Source organism: Cupressus sempervirens, chromosome 4 (genome assembly GCF_028749045.1).
Source record: "Cupressus sempervirens isolate cs-2001-9-10 chromosome 4, ASM2874904v1, whole genome shotgun sequence".
NCBI classification, from domain to species: Eukaryota; Viridiplantae; Streptophyta; class Pinopsida; order Cupressales; family Cupressaceae; genus Cupressus; species Cupressus sempervirens.
This window is the reverse complement of record NC_143121.1, coordinates 465426089-465446120: the sequence shown is the minus strand read 5'-3', so window position 1 is coordinate 465446120 and position 20032 is coordinate 465426089.

The window sequence follows — 20032 nt, the reverse complement described above, 5'->3', positions numbered from 1 at the left end:
GTTGTATGTTTGATTTTTTAGGTTGGCTGAATTCAAAGGAATGTGATTGTTCATCATTAGGTGAGGTTGGTACACTTCCTCCTCCTGGTGGCATTGGCACGAATATAGGTTCAAAGTCAGGAATCCATTGAACCATCCCATGTGTGGGGGAAGTGTTTGGAGGAAATCTCATGGTAGGTGCATTGTTCAAGATTTGTTGTGCCATATCTTGATTATGAGGATCTTGTGGATACATGTTCAAGGGGTCTGCTAGTAATGGTTGTGATGCCTCGATTTGGTCTTCGTCAAAGGTTTGTTGGATTTTCTTGCTCTTTTTTTGTCTTGGATGAGGTTGTGGTTGTGCTTGTGCCTCATAAAACAAAGGTTGATAGATTTCTTTGGGTCTCTGAGCTAATTGTGTCCTAGTAAGTGTTGGCATGATACCTAAGAGTGCAAATGCAATGGAATTTTTGAGTGTTTTGAGTGATTTAGAGTGGTGGGTATGCAAGATATGAGTGTTTTTGGAATTTTTAATTGTTTAGGAATGTTATGCAATGTGAGGAAATGCTAAATGGATTATGGTTTTTATGTGTAAAGTGCAAATGTCCTAGGGATGTAGTGCAAATGCAAATGCAAGGCGATGTTTTGAAGTTTGACTAGAGGGGATGAAAATGACTCTAAGGTATGCAAAATGATAATTAGGGTTATGTTTTGGACTTGGTAATGATACTAAAGGTAGGTTTATGCAAGGTAGACTATGCAAAGGATGGTTTTCTAGGGTTTGTAATGACGTTTGGGACATGCAAAATGAGGGTAAATGCTCAAGAATGCAATTTGGTTGATGGAAAATTTGATAGGGTTTGGTAGTGAAAATGATGCTAAGGATTTTGATTAATGCAATATGAAGGGGATATACCACTAGGGTAAGTCAAAATGATTTTTGGGGATGCTAGGGATATGATTATGCTATGAAAAGGGTATATGGAAAGTTTTTAACTTAGGTAAAACCTTTCAGAAAGTATTTTGTCTAGGAGTTTAACCTTGTGATAAAGGACTTTGGATCTTGACCATAAACTGATAAAAGATAAAATGATCAAATTGATAAAAGATGACAAGGTCAAATCTATCAAGACATAGACAGATTTTGACCAAATAAAATTATAAGAAAATATAAAAAGACTAGTCAAGATCCATTATCCATCAACACTAGGAGATACTCTAAGACTCATACTTTGTTTAGATTTTGACTAAATTCAAAGGTTTTGGGGGTTCAAAATGATGTTTAGAGGACTCAAAATGGTGCTGATGCTGAGAAGATATGTGATATGGACAATTCATATGATGCAAAAGGGGATTTTGGGTGCAAGATACGGTTTTGGGTCAAGTGCAGAATGGGTAGGTGCAGAGGCTCCTAGATGCAGTTTTGGGGTCCTAAAGTGCAGTTCGGAGGCCCAAAATGGTCATGCAAGTACCCAAGTGTGTGTTAATAGTGAAAAGTGTACCCTAATAGTACCAACTACGTCATTGATGCACTTGGAGCCAGTTTGGGAGCAATTGGTAGTTTCTGGGCACAATTGGTAAGCTAGGAAGAATGCTTGCTGATTCTGAACGGTATGATTACCAAACTAACATGCCAGGAAGCTAGGATGCTAGGTTTGATGTTAGGATGGGTTGGAAGATGTAAAATTAAGGTTATTACATATATAATGATGTCTTAAGTGAAGGTGAGGAAGACTAGGTGATGTAGAATGCAGATCTGGGCAAGCTAGTGCAAGGGGAGCTAACCATGTACCTAAGGACACTGTTGAAGCCCCAAAATGTTATCTGGAACCCAAAATTGGATCTTAGGACCAAAAAGTGCACCCAAATAGTGTAAAATAAATCAATTATGTAGTTGGGGCCCAGTTGGGCATAGTTGGTAGTTTCTAGGCGCAGTTGGTAAGTTGGGCTAAAACTGAGGCAATTCTAGAAGCTATGGTTTCAGGATTGATGTCACAGAGAGGTAAATGGTAGAGGATAGTGTTAGGGCCAATTTGGATTCTCAAAATGATTATTAGGACACCTAAAATGATGGATAAAGTGGTCAAGATGATGAATAGGTATGCAAAGATGCAAGACAGTGAATGCAAAGTGTTGATTCTGAGATGGGAATGCAAAAACTAAGGAAAGTAAAACTGAACCTAAATGGATTCAATATGAAAAGTAATAGATACTAAATGAGGACTAAAAGGTGAAATATGAAGTCTATATGATGTAAGAATGAAGCCTGGACTAGGGTGAATGCAAGTGAAATCTATGCAAGTGTGAGATCTACATTTTGTTAAGCACATTTAAGAGCACAAGTCACCATGTTTTCCAAGGTTCGAGTGTGTTGAATCAATGTTTGCAAAGTTTTATAAAGGTTGAAATTTTTTGGAAATGTGTGAGGTTTTGACAAGTTCGAATGATATCCAAGGTTTAAATTTAACAATTTGGCTTTTATCTTGATTACGTTTTACACACACGCAAGACACATTAAGACAAGAATAACTATTGTAAAAATTTAACAAACACACCACAACCTAGGCTTTAAGGACTGTATCCACTAAATTCCTACTTGAACTGAAGTTTAGCCATCCTTATCCAGAGTGGACAACCTAGGATCTTGGCACCACAAGCTCCCCCTTACAGTGCACTCACTTCTTGGGGCTACCAAGATCCGCTTCCCAAGGGGCATGACTTCCCAAGGGATTGTTGCCTCTACTAAGGACCGCAAGAATGTAGGATGTCTTCACAGGCATGGGTGACCCCTTGAGCTAGTGGATAGAAAGGATTTTGGCCACTAAAACATAGTTTTTAGTAAGGGCATTCCATTCGGCAAGTGAATTATAAACTTTTGTAGAAGGTCTCCCAGCCCCGAGAACCAGGGTTTGACACACCACAAGGGTACTAGAGGAGAGCTATCATGCAGCAATACTGCCGACACAGCTTTCATCATAATTGAATTTGATATAGTAGCTGGAACATTGACCTGGATTTGGCCCGTTACCGCTCTGAGGTCTTCCCCTGGCATACCCAATATCAAGTATCTTGGTCCATGGTAGGCCTCCTATAGAAGTTACACAGATTTCTCTTACACCCAAGATCCATGAATGGTGAGGGGAGAGGATACGTCCAATGCAACTCCTAGGGATTTAACACTGTAGACACGCCAAAAAAAAAAGAAAAAGGTTCTTTTTAAGCACCAAATGAAATGTTATCTAATCTAGGAAATCCACACACATAGTTTTGAAAGGCACACAAAGTCTTTGACAACGCCTTGCAAAGCACACATTAGTAGTTTCTTATGATCACATCTTCATCCCATGATTTCCACATGCTACAAATAGACCATTAGTAACACAAAATCACCTAATCTATGTCCTAGAGAGTGATAGGAACCGAAAATGCAGATTTTGATTGATGCATGTGCTTACTGTGAACCCAGGTGTGCTCTGACAGATCAGATTGCACCCCAGAAGGCCAAAATGGCTCAAAACACTCCCAAGTGTGCCTAGATAGTGCCAAATACATCAATGATGTAGTTGGGGCCTAGTTAGGCATAGTTGGTAGTTTTAGGGCGTAGTTGGGAAGTCAGGTGCAAAGTGTGGGGAAATGGTGCCTAAACAAGACCCAAAAATTGAAAATTTCAAAACTACACTCCCAAGTGCACCCAAATAGTGAAGACTACATCAATGATGTAGTTGGGGCCTAGTTGGGTGTAGTTGGTAAGTTAGAAACAACAGAAAAAGGTTTTGGTGGCTTCTAGGCTCCTAAAACTGTTCCTAGGGGTCCCAAGTGCGCTCTGACAGAGTAGAGTGCGCCCTAGGATAGAAAGCTAATAGAATGCATGAAACAAGAGCATATAAGAATTTTACTAGACCCCCTAATCAATCTAGGTGTGAAAAAGAAGAGCAGATAGTCATTATACCCTTCCAAATGAGCTCCTTCCTTGCACCTACAAGCACAAAACAAGGAAACCCAAGTTAGATATGCATGTTCACGTCGGGTTCACCAAATGTAGGACCAAACAAATGGCTTCAAAGCATAACATACTATGAGAAAATCACAAAACTCAATAATCACACATTAGCACCCACTAGTCTACCATAAAAGCCAAACTAATTAAGAAAGCAATAGAAACCCCCTTTTTTGTTTGTAGCTCCCATGTTCTTCTTTCTTCTCCAAATGATTGTGGCTCCAATTCGCCTATAGTGCACACAAGGTTGAAGCCGAAGGCTATGATGTGGATAATTCCATGAGAATACTTGAAGTGTGATTTTATGTGAGAGAGAGAATGCAACATGCAAAGAAGTAGAGACTCAAAAATTCAAAGATTTGGACTTTCAAAACTTAAGCATTCGGATTCAAGGACTCAAGGACCCAAAATGAGAGAAAGAGTGTTCATTTTATAATTTTCATGTAGGGTGAGAGCATTGGATTTTTCACCCATAGACATGCTATGTGGCAAGAGATTCCTATGACGCGTATGACAGAATATGCCAAAATTAAGATTCTATCACACATGAGAGTCAAATTTGGAAGATAATCTATGACGCATCATAAGATTCCTCAACCCACTTAAAGCCAAGAATCTATGATGAATAAGCCAAATAGGGACATGCATAAGAGGTAATAATATTTGATTATGAAAAATCTCATCCAAGTGTCAAAGGAGGATCCACGAGGTGTCACATCCAAGTGTCATGATGATGCAATATTTTATGGAATATTTGAATTAAAAATCCTCTTATTCCAAAAAATAAGAATTAGTAGAAAATGGATTTAATGATGAAAAATGGAACTTAGGAAATTAAGAATTTCCATGGCTTGCAGATAATGAATCAATTAATTAATTAAATTAATTAATTGAGGATGATAATTGGGAATAATAATTAGAAAGAATAGGATTAAATTATGGGTTATTTAATCCTATAGAGAAAATTAGCAGATGATTGGCCAAATTGATTAAATGAATGCGACCGTATCCTTTGATGAAAATGTGACGATGATGGATATCAAATAAGATGATGAAAAGGTAGACCAAAACCATGGTCAAATTAATTGATAGATCGAAATTGATAACATGCCAAGGACACATGACATGAATAAATTGATATGTAACATTTAACCGATAGTGTAAATGCTATAGGATTGAAATTGATTGATAAGGTTTGATCATAATAACACTGACGAACATTATCAATATTATTAAAATGGTTGATGATGCCATGATCTGACATTGAAAGCCTTAACAATGTCAAAGATTTAATGACATGAATGATATTTTGACCTAGCACTAAGAGCCATGACAGTACTAAGGTCAGATTGATAAGTTGATAGGTTTCCAAGGTAGTGAAAGCCACAACAATGCCTAGGAGCGGATAAATGATAATTGATTTGAGATGTTTGATATGTTTTGGGTTGATTAGGACCAATTTTGAGTGATTCTGAGTTGATTTTGGGTGATTTCAAGTTGATTTGGGGTGATTTCGAGTTGGTTTGATATGATTTCGAGTTGATATGAAATTGATGTGAAAGGGGATACAAATGATAGAATATGGTCAATCTGGCCAAAAGATCAAAGTTAGTAGTATGAGAAAATGGGACAAAGCCAAACAAATCAAAAGAAAGCAAACATAATTAAAAACTCCCTTTTCTGTTTGTAGCTCCCATGTCCTTCTTTCTTCTCCAAATGATTGTAGCTCCAAAGTTGCCTATAGTGCACACAAAATTGAAGCAAAAGTCTATGATGTGGATAATGCCATGAGAATACTTGAAGTTGTGATTTAATGTGAGAGCAAGAATGCAAAATGAAAAGGAGTAGAGACTCAAAGACTTAAGGATTCAAGGACCCAAAATGAGAGAAAGAGTGTTCATTTTATAATCAACACTCAAAGTGAGGGCATTGGATTTGTCACCCATAGATGTGCGATGTGGCAAGAGATTCCTATGACACATGACAAAATATGCCAATTGTGAGATTCTATGACACATGCAAGTCAAACTTGGCTAAATGTGGAAGAGAATCTATGACGCATCATAAGACACCTCAACCCACTTAAAGCCAAGAATCTATGACAAAGAAGCCAATAGAGACATGCATAAGAGGTAATAATATTTGATTATGACAAATCTCAGCCAAGAGTCAAAGGAAAATCCATGAGGTGTCATATCCAAGTGTCTTGATGATGGAATATTTTATGGAATATTTGAATTAAAAATCCTCTTATTCCACAAAATAAGAATTAGTAGAAAATGGAATTAATGATGGAAATTAAGAATTTCCATGGTTTGCAGATGATAAACCAATTAATTAATAAAATTAATTAATTGAGGATGATAATTAGGAAGAATAATTAGAAAGAATAGGATTAAATTATGGGTTATTTAATCCTATAGAGAAAATTAGTAGATAATTGGCCAAATTGATTAAATGAATGCGACTGTATCCTTTGACAAAAATGTGACAATAATGGATATGGAATAAGATGATGAAAAGGTAGATCAAAGCCATGGTCTAATTGATTGATTGAAGTTGATAACATGCGAAGGACACATGACATGAATTGGTTATATGTAATATTTAACTGACATTGTAAATGCTACAGGATTGAAATTGATTGATAAGGTTTGATCATAATAACATCGACGGACACTGTCAATATTATTAAAATGGTTAATGATGTCATGATCCAACATTGAAAGCCTCAACAATGTCAAAAATTGGATGACATGAATGATAGTTTGACCTAGCACTGAGAGCCACGACAATACTAAGGTCAAATTGATTTCGAGTTGATTTGGGGTGATTTCGAGTTGATATGAAATTGATGTGAAAGGGGATACAAATGATGAAATATGATCAATCTGGCCAAAAGATCAAAGTTAGTAGAATGAGAAAATGGGACAAATTAGTATCAATAAGTGATGAAACCATAGATGCGAACCATTTTTGAGCATCTACATTTTAAGTTTTTCTAGTCCTACATTTGCTAGATGGGATTCACATTTTTCATATCTTCAACATTGCAGACTTAATAGAATATCATGATGATGGCACAGATGAGGGGTTGATTTTGGAACCATGTCTAATTCCTACTTCTAAGAAGGAGGAGATAGAAGAGATTCTAGATAGTCATGTGGGTAGGAGTACCAAAACTTAGTAGTATGAAGGGTACTTGGTGAAGTGGAAAGGATGACCAAGAGAAGATTCAACTTGGATATCAGCAGTGGAGGTTTCCCATTTGGGTTTTCCTCTACCATAAAGTGACAGGGTCACTTTTCAATCTCCCATGGGTGTCTGATGCAGGAGCATCTAGTGGTGTAAGTGCAATCCTACATCACCCAAAAATATGCTATAAAAATAGTTTCTTTTTAATGTGTTTTCATTTTTGGTTACCCATTTGGGTCAAATAAATGTTCCAACTCTCATAGTTCCACTATTAGTGTTCTGGGTTAGAGTTTTTAAGCACCTTGGGATATGTGTAAATGTCAAAAAAGTAAGACTATATAATTGAGCCATAATTATGGTGAATTAGAGGGTGTAAATTGGAGGGATGGTTATATTTGTAATTTAAAACACTCTAGAAAAAGAATCAAGTCAAAAGGCTTCACGGTCAGAAAGTTATTGCAATTTTTTGATTCCTAGAGACCTGCTAAGAGCACTTTAAAATCAGATATGGGGAACTAAAAGGTCTCATAAAGGTTCAAAAAATTGGAGAAAATAAAAGCTAGTCCAGAGGGCTATAGAGAACTTTGAGATCTTTCTAGAAATGTAAATGGTTCATCACTCAGAGTTATGGTTCAAAAGTTATGCCTCCCAGAAGTTGGACTACTATTTCTGGATTCTTCTAATTTTACCTCAACTTCTAATGTGATTTTTGGAACCTTCTATTTTGACAGTGGATGCCAATTAGCATATTCTAGAATGTATTCCTAACCCTAAACCATTTAGGGCTTATTTAAGAACATTTTTGGCATTGTAAAGGCAACTCTTAGTGGAGTTAGAGAGAAGGTACTGTGTGGAGGATTTCTTTCTCCAGAATCATACCATTGTAAGCCCATAGGGCATTTTTTCATTGATAATAATATTTCCCTTTTCCTATGTGTTCATTCTGGTCTTTGGATTTGTCTCCATCAAGTTGTAGTGTATGAAGTATTTAAAAGAATGAATTTCTATGGGATTGCCTCAAATTATTCCTCTCTAAGGTATTCTATTGTTTCTATTTATCTGCAATCATATTTTATCTTTTTTTTGGATAAAATTCTATTGTATGTTTGAAATGAATTAGAAAGTATATACAACTTTTAGATTTAAATGTGTAGAAGTATTTCTATTACATTCTATGGATTATCATTGGAATGATAGAGCACTAGAATATATATTCTAAAATGAATTCCAAAGAGTGGATCTAACATGTTGATGAAAAGGTTTAACACAATTGAATCATATTCTAAGGAAATGATCTAATTAGTATGATCTAGAATGTCGATGAATTTTTTTCAATATAATAAAATAATATCCTCATGTTGGATCATGAAGTGATTGAAAGTTTTGATACAAAAGCTTCAACACAATAGAAACATAACATGATGATGGATCATAAAATGTAATTTAGAACATCAATACACTAACTTAAATACAATTCAATATAGAAATAATCTACACAACAAAATAAACTATGGAAACTTGAAACCATAATGAACTGAAATATTTTTTGTGTCTTTCAAATGTAGTGGCTGAAGAAATGCTGAAAAAAATCCCCAAGAAAAGCATAGATATGATCAAACGAGGTCAATGGTTTTCTAATGCTATATTCAATCTAAAAAAAATACATTAAGTTATATTGTTATTGTTCTTTCCTTCAAGGTTAATATGAACTTGATTCTAATGAATAATAAATAACATACTAAGAATAAGCATATTTCCACAATTCATATGAACCTATCATTTATGGTTTTGGATTTAATTTTGTTGTTATTTTTGCATCAACATCTTGGATCACATTCTATGATTCATCATATAAATAAGAGAAAGATATTTGAAAGCATGATCCAATGTAAATAACATGATTAAAGTATTTAGCTTAATTTCTTCTAAATTGCTTGTAGAATTGATGTTATTGGGATTTATCTCACTTCTTCTTACTATTGGGTAAACAAGAACTATAGAGATTTGTATATCCAAGAGCTTAGGATGTAAGGCCTCTTCCATAGTACCCTATTATAAATTTTAATATCATGAATATGATTAGATATAGGAAGAGTAAGGAGATGGGATGTCACATTTTTGTCTCTTGTGTATAGAATGTGAATTGTATACTCTTATCATACACCTTATGATAAAATTATGGTAAGATGGTTTTAGGATTTAAATATGTCATTATTGGAATTTTTCCTTACGAACCAAAGATCTTATTGAGATTGATATATATTTTAGTTATCATTTTGCTAAGTGTCCTTTTCAAAATTACACTAGGTTGATACTTTATAAGACCCTATAGATCAAAGGCTTAAGATGTCATAACTTAGAAACTATGTTGATGGATTCATGATATTTTATGATATATTAGGATAATTAATTTAGGTGATCATTGTCGAAAGATGAATCAACACCCACTCTTATGACTACTACTAATAATTATAGATGAAAATTGTTATCAAAATTGGATAAGGTTCTACTAAGTAGAACTTGGTATGATGTAAATATAATAACACAACTGTTGTGCAAGTAGTATTATGTGGATACGTTGTGGTGGATTATAATTAAGATAAAGATATAATATTTATTGAAAAAAAAGATGCAATGTATTTATCTAATGACTAATTTTGAACCTTTGTAGACATGATTGTATAAGCATCCCAATTACTTGACATAAGTGATTTTAAAGACATATGCATTATGATGTGCTATCTCATAATGATATTAGGATAATCTTAGAAATATCACCATGTTTAATTGAATAAAATATACTAATTGGGATACTTACATTTGTATGGATTTCACTTATGATATGTACTATGACCTAATTCACATGCCTGATGACCTAATCGTTATGGATTCAATATTTCATCACCATGACAGAAAATAGAATATAATGTGATTCAAAATATTAATTTGATCATGTTAGGGAAAGATTAATGTTGATATGTATATTTTGATATCTTAATGTTTTGAATTCTTTTTATATGAAAATGATTAGAAAAAGAAAAGTTAATTATGAAAATTTGAATATGTCAGTTTATGTGAGTTATGAAATATTAAAACTATCATACATCTGTATACATGTATTTTTATATGATTTTCATTAGACTATTGATGCTCAAGTTTAGTGTGCAAGAAATTGAACCATGGAAACTAATCGAGGAAACAAGGTCCAAACTTATATGGAAATAGTATAGCCAAGGTGAATCTTTGGAATGATTCAAAGCCTTGATGTGATGAGTTTATTTTGTAAATGTAAGCCTGCATGTGTGTAATAAATATATATTCATGAATGAATTAGGGACATGTCATTGTGATATGTATAGTGTTTTAATGTGTCACTTGACACTTGTAATTGTCCATGTGTTGATGACATGTCACCTAGGTTTTTGGTCATAAGATCACTCAATCTTAGTCTTATTTCCATTAAATGTTTAAGTACACCCACTTGGGAGAGAGTGTTAGGATGGGTCACCATCATATTGAATTTTGAATTCAAAGTTGTCAAGGATTTTAGGGTGCCTAAATGTGGTTCTAAAGTGCCATTATTTTTTAAATATGCCACCCATATGATGGTATAAAATTTTAGGGGCCCTAAATTTAACCATTCTAGTGCTTAGATAACTTAGAGGACCCCTTGAGTAATGCACTCTTAAACCAATTTGAAATTTGGGGTTTTCTCATGAGTGTACCCTCACACTCCCACTTGGTCGAAGTTTCTTTTTTTTGATGGAAAAGAAATGTAATAAATAGTGGGCTTGATGTTTCTACCAAAAATGGGATGGTAGGGAGTATTTTTATAGGATTTGTGGCAAACTAGTGAGGTGTGCACCCACTCTCTAAGTTTAGAGACAACTAGGGCTTGGAAGGAGAAAGACTAAGGAGAAGGGAGTTCTTCATTAGCTATCATTTTCCTTTATCTTGGACCAACTTTGGTGCCCATGCCATGACCTTCTTTTACACTTGCATAATGATGTTGTAATCTTGTTATTTTTGTTGGTGAAATCATATTTTGTGTTGTGTTGGAGTGATTATAAATGGTGTTGCATTTACTTCCTTTTGATTTCTTTCTTTTTTTCTTGTTTTTGGTTGTTGATTGTTAATGGGTGTGAAGTCTTCACTCACCCATGGGAGGGAAGATAAGACTTGGGTGAAGGGGTTAGTTTGGCTCAACATTGTAGTTGATAAGTTTTCCTCATGCAAAGGAGCTGGTTCTTTCTTTAATGGATTATGGGCTCCATTGAAGCCATATGCCTTTTTATATTATGAGAGGGATAAGGGTTTTGTGTAAGGATGGGGATGTATTTTTATAGCCTTGAAGAGGTGTAATACAATTGTAGCCTGATATATGTTATATGGATATGGAATTCTCCTCTTTGAAGAGCCCACCTTCACCCATTTTTTTCATGATTCCAATGGTGAATCATTGTACAAGCCTTGGGAGGGATTGTAATGTTTTGTTTTGTGGTGTTGCATGTGTTAGAAGTTTCTTGTGTGTGTCCTATTTGGGCTTTGTTTCCCCTAGCTCGGGGGTGGCCTCTTTGGAGGCCTAGGTTGCAAGGTGAGCCTCCATGGTTCTTGTGTTGAAAGTATTCCAAGTGTTGTGCTCAATGGATCAACATGAGTTGATTGGAGTTGCTCATTGTGTTGATGTAACATGAAGAAGAAGCTTGTATTTGTACATTTTCCTTGTAATGGAAAACTCTCCATCCTATTCACCTTGTTGTAATGTATGTTTGCAAGGTAGAAGTGAAGAGTTTCATGAGAAGTTAGTATATAGTATGTCATTGTTTCATTAGATTGTATTTGTGTGCAAATGAAATAAAAAATTGATGTATCAATAATAGGTGTAGTTGTAATGCATCATGAAATCACTCCAAGAAGATTTTTCCATTGTACACATTTTTCATTTGAAGACAAATAATTGGGTATTTGATGTTATTTCAATATAGATTAATGTAATGTCATGGGGAAGTGTATTCAAGTATGCTTTACATTATAGAGGATATTCACAATGTATTTCATTCAATATGTCCATAGTTACTATGAACTTGTGATGAAATGAACAATTGGATTTCATAGTTAGAACTATTATTTGTCATAACATTGTATAAGATCTCTTAACTTTATGTAGATATCAATTTAAAAACACATCTCCTAAGCTAATCTCCATTATCTCAATTGACTCTCATAGCCAACTAAATAATAATCATAACTAAAAAACATTAGTAGAAGGTCAATTCTAACATTTAAACTTAAATCTCATGGTCCTAAAAATTTAATAGAGGAAAATAATTAGGGTGATTCTACTTGAGAGAATCAATGGAAAAGTCAAAACAAATGAGCCAAAACAATGGCCTAGGAGAGTGTATTAACCTCTAGAATTTGTATGGGAAAAGAAAATTATCCTTCTCCCAATTACAAAGCAATAAAATAATCATCAAGAATATTCTCTATGAATTTCTTATTAATGGACATACATGTCCTATAGTTCTTCTAGAAAATAAATAGATAATAATAATAAAAATATGAATTCAAAAAAAAAAACTCTCTTGTCCCACTTGACATCATAAGTATGCATCCAGACACACCTGACATTAAATAAAATAATATAAGCAAAGTTCCTTTAAAAAAAATACAATAAACCAATTATTATAATAATATAAGGCTTGCAAATTCATTGTTGGGAGAGAGAGGGAGTCACATGACTCCCAACACTCCCTCTCTCCTCCTCCCTAGGCACTACAAGGGTTGTGCAAGGACATGGGTTGGTTGTCCTATTAGATTACTCTCACATGTGTTTCCCTTAGTTTTTGGAAGGGATTTAGATAGGTGCAAATTTGATGGCTGAGGGGAGTTGTAGGGTCACAAGTGTATAGAAAGTAGCACATAGTGCTCGGGCCTTGGGGTTAGGTTATTACATTTTTTTTAAATGGTGGCATGGGAATTAAGGATTAGGAATTTAGGAAGTTAGGTTAAGGGGCCCACATGGGCAATAATTATGTGGAGCTTAGTAAGTAGGTAATGTTAGTAAAGAATAAGGATAGTTAGCAGTTGGAATTAGCACTACCACTAGTTATTACATGAATGGGACTATAAGAACCTTAGGATAAAATGGATGACTAGTTTAGTTAGGAGTGTTAGTTTAGCATTATTAGTAGGTTGGATAGTATATATTTGAGGATAACTATTAGGAATATTATATGAACATATATATATATACACACACACACACACATATATATATATACACACATACATATATATATACACACACATACATATATATATATATGTATATATATAGATATATATATATATATATACACACACACATATATATACATATATATATATATATATGTATATATATATATATATACATATATATATATGTATATATATATATATATACGTATATATATATATATGTATATATATATGTATGTATATATGTATGTATGTATGTATGCATATGTATATGTTGGAATTTATATATTATATTAAATGATGTAAGTATAGTTGTTATATAAAATATAGGTTGAATTAGTACCTGTGTTAGAAGGTAGTTGTTAGTGGTAAGTTAATGGTTAGTATTATGAGTAAGTGAGATTGTGGTCATTTACTAGTCAGGTTATTGGCTGAGATTTGTGAAGTGGTTATGTTAATCTTAGTAATAAATGTAATAAATTGGTTGATAGAAAATGTAAGATGATATAGTTGATAAATGCATTTAGATATCAGTTAGTGTTGGAACAATAGATATTATTATTAAGTGAATATAGCTCATGGTGTTACCCAATAGATGATGTATTAATATAGGGTAATGATTAGAAAAATTAATTAAGATATTTGTATTATAGGTTACCATATCTTACTAACAATAAAATAATATGTGAATATAGTGGTGGTGCATTCGAGTATGGGAGGCTTTATGTGATTTTGTTAGTAACACTCCTATTATACATATGTTATAACAACTAGGATAGTCTTGATACATGTCAATATCAAGTGAGCTTATTCAATAACCTTACATTAGAAATAAGGAATCTGAATTTAAGGAAGTGAATTTAGGCTTGTTAGAGATATACATTGGATTATAAAATTTGAAGGGAACTAGATGAATACAAATAATCACTATATTTATACCGACACAATAATATAAAATGTTCAATGATCTAACCATGACCTCAATTAAAGTGCATAACCTATATACATTTACATCTTCTATAGGTGTACCCTTTAATGTAGCCCTACTTTGGATGAAAAGTTCATGTTCATATTAGGTTGAATGTCATGATAAGACAACTACTAAACCCTAATGCATACTATCATTGAAAGCATAAAGAAGTTGACTCTCTTTCCAACTGATTATGATGTTTCATCAATACACTACTCCCCTGATTCCGAATGCTAATTAGAGTTGAACCTTCATCCAACCTAGTAAGGATCACTTCGGTTAGGGATTAAGAGTTTGTGCAACCCTATGACCACCACTGTTTGGCTTCTTGCATTCTTGGCCATTCAATAACCTAGTTGACAATGTATAGTTTCTTATGTGAGATACTAAAGATTATCATAAAAAACAAACAAAAATTAATTTTTCTTTTCCCTATAATATTGAACATGATAAAGACTCTTTCTTTCCATTTCCAAAGGAGGAGGTCTCAAAAGAAGAAGATAGTAGCGTTGAGAAGAATAAATTTTTTTCAATACATAGAAAGCTCATGTTCATAGCTTCTCATGAAACACCATTAAGGCAGAGCTTAGAAATAGATGAGGTTGCAACTAGTCATTGTGCTTCAAAGGTAGATTTTTTTCTTGAATATACATTATAGAGACCAACTAGGTTGGTGAATGAGAACAAATAAGTTTGGCACTTTAACCTTGCATTTGAAACCATATTGTGTGACCAACAAACCTTTGTAGTTGTGGCCAAATAGTTATACCCTTTAAAGGGTTATGTACCAGTTGTGTGGCTCTATTATCTTATCAGTTTGTCTTGAAATGCCATTTCAATCAACCATAAATTTATGAAAATACCAGCTTAGAACCATATCTAAGCTACCCTCTTCAACACTTAATCCTTGTATGAAGGATCATAACCATAGATACAATACATAAAACTTTGACTATGTGTATATCTCATGTCCATTTGAAACAAGAACTATGAAGAAATTTATTATTAGAGGGAAATTCAATAAACCATTTATTAGATTGATTATCTCCTATTTATAATTGATATTCAAGGGAAACATCTTTTGATAATGCTTGTTCTACTAGTTTTGCATTTGCAAGAATTGAAAAGGAAACTAGTACCAGCTATTAGCTTGGTTCTCCCTTACTTATAATTGATATTCAAGTGAACTTCTGGATTGTTGCACATAGATTTTTGTTGAAGATTTTTTTTCTACTTATCTTATGTTTGACAAAATTGTCTTCTGATGATGCTTGTTCTACAACTTGTTTTTCATTTGCAAGAATTGCAAAGGAAACTAGTACCAACTATTAGCTTGGTTCTCCCTTGTTTCTAATTGATATTCAAGTGAATCATTGAATTGTTGCACGTAGATATTTGTTGATGATGCTTTTTCTACTTGTTTTCTATTTGCAAGAATTGTAAAGGCTTATGCTCATTGTCAATAACTATCTTCTTCCAAACATGTGGATTCTTCCGCTAATTACATTTTTAAATGATTTCACAAAATTATAGATTTTTTGGAATTATTTGATATCACTGATGAATTTCCTTGTAGTGGGCAACTGGATGCACATTTAGTCTAAGACTTTCTTTATGTTCTTATTACAATGCATTCAAATCAACCTAAAAAGATTGGTGAAGCCTAGGCAAGGCAAATAATGACCCTAATCAAAGTGTCAAAGGGAAAAGACAAGAAACCCATGAATAGACATGCCACTAAGTAAATGTAACTGATCCCACTCAAACATTGGCAACTACAAAAACAACACAATTTTTAAATTCTTAGAAAAGTTAGCAACCTTTAAATCTCCTTTTACTTGGGTAGAAGCTTGCCATGATCTACTTCTCACTTGTTGTGACCTAAATTGTTTGTGAAAACTGCTTATTTAATTTTGAAAAATCTTCTTAATACAAAAGGTTCCTCAAATCTTTGAATTCATCCTTCAAAAAAACCTCCAAACAATAACTTGGGCAACAACTTTAATGACATTCAACCAACTTATCACTACATTATTAGATTTCTTCAACAAAACCTTTGGCATACTTTATGAAAATTTTAAATCCTTGATCTCTCCTTCAAAATAAATGACTTACATCATCAAAAAATTGACAACTACAACCTTCACACAACTTTATTCCTTATATTTTCACCTTAATTTTCTTTGACAATATTGTGTTTGATAAATTTGAAACTTGCTTAAGATGTTTAATAATGAACACTGGCGACGACAATTCACAACTACCATCTCTCCAAAGATCTTCTGATCTAATCAACCTTCTGATGATTTCTTTTAAATCTTATAAAAACATAACTTGCCATATACACTATAAATTTAGCAACAACATTGTCAATTTTAGTGATCTCCTTGTGTACTAGTTGACTGCAATCAGTCTTCACAAATATGAGATCCACCTTCTAGTGGCTAGCTTGAATATGCTTTTGTGTCTTCTCTTTTTCAGCTTTTGTGCCTTCAGATTGCAACACTTCCATCAATTTTTCCCTATCTAGTACAAATTGTAGGAATATGGAGGAAGTAGAAATAAAAGAAAATAAACACATTGATTTATATTGATTAGAATAAACATCACACCTCACAAACATACAATTGAACTTTAGCTCTTTAGCTTTTATATTCATATCGAATGGAGCTACTTTTCTATTTTTCTTGAAAAATTTCCATTGTTCTCATCCTCCTCTTATTTTTATATACAAAAGAAATTTGTGGTCATGCCCTTGCAGATGAAGAAATGGAAATCATGGGAGGAAGAGACTAAAATGTTGGATTATGAATTTTCAACTAGTTAGTCTAATATTTTCTATTTTCTCATTGAATGATTGAATTTGATAAATTTTGTTGTAAATTAGGAGACATGAAGAAGAATTTGAATATTAGTGAAACAAATGATATTAGATCATTCTAAAGTATGCATTGATTTATGATTTTTTTTTTTCATTTTTAAATCAATCTTGTCATACAAATTCACTTGATATGTTAGGTTGACTATAAATTTAGGTGGTAATTGAGAAACTAAGTTAAATATTTGTAATGTCCCCTTTCCTAGTTGTGCTGATTATAATAATGATATATCTTATGAATAGGTCATGTAATTCCAATATCACTTATAATAATAATTGTGAGACTTTTTTGGGCTTAATTATATCTTGTCTCTTACTATGATGTCAAATTGTATATCATCAACTTGTCACTGTGAAAGTAATTTTTTTATAGATCATAGTTTTGAATTGGATTTGGATACAAAAGGATTTGTGAAGTAACTGGTGATGATCCAACCTCTAGCTCACATTGATAGCAAATGACTTCTAAATTGTAAATGTACTTCTCTATCCTTGATATAGTGTATTACATGGGTTTGGTTCTCCCAAGTAGATTTTTTAACTATATTTGATGTCTATGCAATGAAAAATCTAACAGTCTATAAATATTAGTTTTCTATGCTATGTTTCTATCCATTAAATTACATCTGACTTATATATCTATTATAACTATATGTTGCTTCCTTTATACTTTTAATTATAGACTATTGTGTTGATAATCCAGATGGTCAATTTTTATCATAGATTCTCTTGTACTAATATGGAGTAAAAATAAACTAATTGATTTATTGCTTTTGAAGTTTGCCACATATATTTGATTTGATACTTAATAATTTACCTCTTCTTTTTCACCCCAATATGTGATCTCCTCTATCTATACTTTCTCCTCCATACTTGTACTATGTTAGTTATACTGGTTACTAATTATCTTTTATTTCCAAAATTATCTTCCTTATATATTCCATGCTCTATCCTCCTTTATCTTTCTTAACCTCTAAGTCCATGTCTAGTTATTTGATCTTCTTTTGTATTTGTGCCTGAATATATCTTGTGCCTAAGTATAAATGCTTTTGATTTCCCTTCACTCATATGAAGTAAATCAATTATTCCCTTATGTTCTTTGCTGACTATATCTCTATAAGTTGGTTCAAATACTTGATCATTGGTACTATTTTTGTTGCACATGGGAAGTGTGATTCTAATTATCTCTACATTTTGATGTCTTCTATGAATGAAAAATATCATGTATTTTGGACATATGAATTTGTGGTTGTTTACTAGTTATGAACAATGCTATGTGTCTCTTCTATTGGTTCTTATTATCTTCTGATATCCTTGGGTGAATATATATAGGTCTAGCAACCTGAATGTGTACTTCATATTTTTGTGTTAGATATGGGGCCCTTTTTTTTTTTTTTTCTAGCTACCCATTCTATTTAGAATGTTCCTTATATCTATTAGTGTTTTCTTGTTGGTCCTCCACTATGTGGGTGATATGTAGAAATGGTTTCATTTTGTCTTCTTATAGTTTCTTTTGTTATGTTTTCTATGTGAAGTATGTAAGTCCTTACTACCTTATAACCCCGAACATGATAGGAAACATGGTTGTTTACAGCAAGCTCATGTTATCCATGATGGTCCAATTTTATTTTTTTATAATTTAGGAAGCCATCACAATTTTGATGGCTAGATTTGATAGATAGTCATCACTCCAACAACATTACCATCACTTACACATCACAATTGCAATGAACTAGTCCAACAAATAGCTATCACACCCATGACATTATTGTCACATACTATCACACTTGCGATGACCCCTTCCAATAAAACTTCATCGGCCCTACAACATAATCATCACACTTGAGATGACATAATGAAAATGTAAGCCATCATAATTGTGATGGTCTGTTGTCACAATTGGGACAAGATGAAGATGAACTCTTGCCCTTGCCTTCTTCCAAATTGCAATAGCTTTAGGCATCACATTTGCAATGAATGAGCTTGTTGTCACAATTCACAATAGCAAAATTCTAACACTTGTCTAATGGGAGCCAATTCATGGTACTATCACTTGGGCAATGGGTGGCCATCGTAATTGTGATAGCTTGCCATCATAATTCATGTCCAAATGTAGTAATGTGACTAGATTTTGGGCATCATATCTAGAAGCATAGGAATAAGGTACTACCACTATTAGAAAGGAAATTCCAAATGTCTTCTTCACATTGGAACACAAGGTGTTCACCTCCAATACTTTCCTACATAGATCAATAAGAAAAACCTTGTGCTCAAGATACCTAGGAAGCCTTTTGGGAAAACCATCAAATGCACCAATCCTTAGGTAGAAGAAAGATAAGATTTAGATGAAACAACATCTAAATTGGCCTACTATCAATATAGCCTCAGGTGAAAACCTTTGCTCAAGGAAAAATTACAATTCCTGATACAACCTCATTGTAAAGGAATCATTAACCTTTACATATTCTTCAAAGCTCCTTTGCAGCTATAGGTGAGGATATAATTCATACGCCTTGGTTTTCTCATCATAGTCTTAAATACTAGGAAGACTTAGCTAGAGGTGATGTTTGGCTAAGGCATATATCAGATATGAAGGCATATAGAATTGCCTAAATGCCTTAGCCAAATTTAACTAAGAAGAAAGCTCTTCACATATGATCTGAGCCTAGTCAATCTGTATTCCCTCAGCATATATGGTGTATACCAAAAATAAGTGGCATTCAATAAAATATAAAATCTCCTCCCTTCCTTTAAATCTTAGCAATAGTGC